This window comes from Nannospalax galili, unplaced genomic scaffold (genome assembly GCF_000622305.1).
Source record: "Nannospalax galili isolate Female #2095 unplaced genomic scaffold, S.galili_v1.0 scaffold1395, whole genome shotgun sequence".
In the NCBI taxonomy this organism is placed as follows: Eukaryota; Metazoa; Chordata; class Mammalia; order Rodentia; family Spalacidae; genus Nannospalax; species Nannospalax galili.
This window is the reverse complement of record NW_008336062.1, coordinates 111472-115996: the sequence shown is the minus strand read 5'-3', so window position 1 is coordinate 115996 and position 4525 is coordinate 111472.

Sequence of the window (4525 nt, the reverse complement as noted above, 5' to 3'; positions counted from 1 at the left end):
CCTGTGCTATTTAAGCAGCTTAAGGAGCTAAAAACTGCTTGTGCTCAGTATGGTCTTACTGCCCCTTTTACCCAGGCTTTGTAAGAATCCCTATCCACAGAGGTGCTTCCGCCTGGTGATTGGAAGCAGATGGCACCTGCTTGTCTTTCAGGGGGAGATTATTTGTTATGGAAATTTGAGTATGTGGAACAGTGCCAGGCAACAGTGAATATCAATAGAGTGCAGAATATTCCTATAGATTTTGATAAGTTAGCTGGTGACGGACAATATAGGGATACTGCTCAGTAGTTGCAATGCATTGTTGCTGCCTATGCGCAGATCAGTGCTGCAGCCCAAAGAGCCTGTTATAAACTGCCATCTAGTGGTAGGCAGACTGAGGATTTATCTAAGATCAGGCAAGGTCCAGATGAGCCATATCAGGATTTTGTGGCTCGATTACTACAAACTGTCGGTCGCTTGCTGGGGGACAGCAAAGCTGGTTTACTCCTTGTGAAACAGCTTGTGTTTGAGAATGCCAATGGAGCCTGTCAAGCTGCTATTAGGCCTTTTAGAAAGAAAGGTGATTTATCAGACTACATAAGATTATGTTCTGACATTGGGCCATCTTACATCCAAGTAGCCATGGCTGTGACATTGCAGGGAAAGCCTATTCAGGAGGTACTTTTTCAACAAATGAAAGGGCCTAAATGACAGGTGGCTGGACCTTGGGGGAGCTGCTTTGGATGTGGCCAGTTGGGGCATCAAGTGAAACAGTGACCTAATAAGCAGTGAGAAGGTCAGGGAAATAGCCAGGCTTATGTCCCCGTTGTAAATGAGGGAAGCATTGGGCTAATGAATGCAAATCAAAAAAGGATGTTATGGGGAACTTGCTTCTGCAGGGAAATGGGAAGTGGGGCCAGCCCCAGGCCCTGAAACAATGTTATGGGGTGCTCCAGACATTCATCCCCCAGCAGAGAAATCCATTCAAGACCTCTTCAGGGCCACTCCAGGAAGCGCAGGACTGGACCTCGGTGCCTCCACCTACACAGTATTAGCCCCTGACATGGGAATGCAAGCCATACCTACAGGAGTGTATGGGCCGTTGCCAAAAGGAGCGGTACGATTGGTATTAGGAAGAAGTAGTGTTATCATGAAGGGAATTCTGGTAGCTCCTGGAGTGATAGATTCAGACTATCAAGGTGAAATTAAGATTATGACTCATTCCCCCTTAGGAATTGCTGTAATACAGTCAGGACAAAGACTGGCACAATTGCTCCTGCTCCCTCTGGTTAACAGTGGCAACAATGGTTAAAAAGAAGCATAGGGGGCAGGTGGTTTTGGTTTCTCTGATGTTTATTGCCTACAAGCTATTGGTCAACAACGACCTGAGTTGGAGCTAATTATTAATGGGAAAAAATTTAAAGGACTTTTAGACACTGGGGTGGATGTATCTGCAATTTCAGAAGAACAATGGCCCTCAGCCTGGCCAAAGCATACTCCATGACAAATTTGCAGGGCATAGGGCAAAGTCAGAGTCCATATCAAAGTAGTGATGAGCTACATTGGTAGGACCTGGAGGGACATAAAGCTTCTTTTACTCCCTACATTGTGAAGGGGTTGCCCGTCAATCTTTGGGGGAGGGATGTGATGAGTAGAATGGGGGTCTATTTGTATAGTCCCAATGAGCAGGTTTCACAGCAAATGTTTAATCAAGGAATGCTTCCGCAAGTCGGACTAGGAAGAAATGGGCAGGGAATTCAGGTGCCATTACAAATGTGTCAAAAATTGGGTAAGAAAGGGCTAGGATATTTTTAACAAAGGCCATTCAACAACCTGCACCTCATGCTGATGTGATAACATGGAAATCCAAAAAGCCAGTATGGGTGGATCAATAGCCTCTTATCCAAGCAAAAATAAAAGCCACTGAGAGGTTAATGCAGGAACAGCTCAATAGTGGACATATCGAACCTTCTAATTCACCCTGGAATTCTCCTATTTTTGTGGTTAAGAAAAGGTCAGGCAAATGGAGATTGTTACAAGATTTGAGAGAAGTCAATAAAACTATGGAACTGATGGGCGCATTGCAGCCTGGTTTGCCTATTCCTTCTGCTATTCCAAAGGACACTTTTAAAATTATCTTGGACTTAAAAGATTGCTTTTACACCATTCCCTTGGCTCCTCAAGATTGAAAGAGATTTGCATTTAGTGTGCCTTCCATAAATTTTAAGGAGCCTATGTAAAGGTATCATTGGAAAGTTTTACCTCAAGGAATGGCCAACAGTCCTACCTTATGTCAAAAATTTGTAGCTCAGGCTATAGCACAGACTAGATATCTATATCCTGAAGTATATATTATTCACTATATGGATGATATACTTCTAGCTCACAAACTTGAGGGACTAGTATTGTCTGCCTATGGGGTCTTGCAGAAGGGGTTGAAAAGTTATGGGTTAGTTATTGCCCCTGAGAAAGTACAAAGGGAGGCTCCATTCAGTTATCTAGGAAAACTGCTGTATCCCAAAGAAATTAAACCTCAAAAAATATAAATTAGGAAGGATAATTTAAGAACATTAAATGATTTTCAAAGGCTGTTAGAAGACATAAATTGGCTTCTCCCCCATCTGAAGCTTACCATGGGGGAGTTGAAGCCTTTATTTGATGTATTAAAAGGATATTCGGATCCCAACTCTAGCAGAAGAGTTACTCCTGATGCTCTTCAAGCTTTACAATTAGTAGAAAATTTGTTGCTATTGAACAGCAACAAATTACTTATGTAGGTTATAGTCAGCCCCGGATGGGTTGTGTTTTTTCTACCACTCACACCCCTACAGTCGTACTTTGGGAAGATGTCCCTCTTCTTTGGGTGCATCTCCCAGTATCCCCAGTTAAAGTGATTAATCCTTATTATGAGGCCATAGTGGCCTTGGTCCAACAATTACATACTGAATCGTGTTGGTACTTTGGAACTGAGCCTGCTCAAATTATTATTCCTTACACTAAGGTGCAATTGCTATGGTTGTTTCAAAATGTAGATTCATGGGAAATTGCATTTGCAAATTATATGGGTCAGATAGAGAATCATTATCCCAAGGATAAATTATTACAATTTGCTAATATGCATGAGTTGGTATTTCCAAAGATAGTTAAGATTAGTCCCATCTCCCAGGCTGTGTCAGTATTTACTGATGGTTCTTCTAATGGACATGCAGTTTATGTGATTTATGGGCAAAGTTATTCTCTTCAAACTTCCCCTGCTTCAGCACAGGTAGTGGAACTTCATGCTGTAGCAGCGGTGTTCCAGCTTATGGCCTCAACACCCTTCAATCTCTATACAGATAGTCATTATATAGCTTGAGCTTTACAGGAAATTGAAGCAGTGCCTTTTATTGAAATGGGGAATGTCCAAATTTGTTTGCTGTTAAGACAAGTGCAAAACAGTATTAAATCTAGAAAATATCCTTGCTATATAGGACATCTAAGGGCACATAGTGGCCTTCCTGGACCATTAGCTTTGGGGAATACCTTGGTGGATAAAGCCACTCAGTTTATAGGATTGACTCAGGTAGAGCAATCTATAAATTCACATGCCATTCATCACCAAAATAGTCAAAGTTTGAGAAAACAATTTCATATTACTAGGGAAGCTGCAAGACAAATTGTGTGACACTGCTCATCTTGTCCTCAAACACAAATTGTTCCTCATTATGGGGTTAATCCTAGAGGGCTGAAACCTAACTAAGTATGGCAAATGGATATTACTCATGTTGTGGATTTTGGCAGGCAACAGTATGTACATGTTACAATAGACATATTTTCTGGCTTTATTATGGCTACTGTGGAAACAGGGGAAGCCACAAGGGTTTCAGGTTTTTCCTGTCACAGAGACAGTGTACCAGCAAGGAAATCGGGTGCAGGGCTATGCTCCTGTGCCATTTAAATAGCTAAAAGAGCTAAAAACCACTTGTGCTCAGTATGGTTCCACTGCCCCTTTCACCCAGGCTTTGTTAGAATCCCTATCCACAGATGCACTTCTGCCTGGTGATTGGAAGCAGATGGTGCATGCTTGCCTTTCAGGGGGAGTTATATCCCCAGACACCAAGTAATCTCTTGCATCATACTCTTTTCACTTTAAACTTTTGAATTTGGACAAAAATGACTGCTCTGCAACAGATAGAATGTGGTACCTTCAGTCACAGGATACCTATGCCCAAGTCAGGTGGAAGGATCCTTTAACTGGACAATGGAATGGCCCTGACCCTGTATTGATATGGAGATGAGGGCATGTTTGTGTTTTTCCACAGGATGTGGATGGAGCCAGGTGGCTGCTGGAAAGGCTGGTGAGGTTCGCTGGACGAGTGCCAGAAAAAGAAGTGGAAAAGAATGATGAGGTGGCAAACGTGGCTGATGCTGATGTTTCCACAAGTGATCTTGGCTGAGTTATATTAGACTTATGTTCCTGATCCACCAATATTGCACCCCACAATATGGCAAGAAAAAGAGATAGTAGTGACTGTGAATGACTCTCGATTAATCACTCAACCCACTT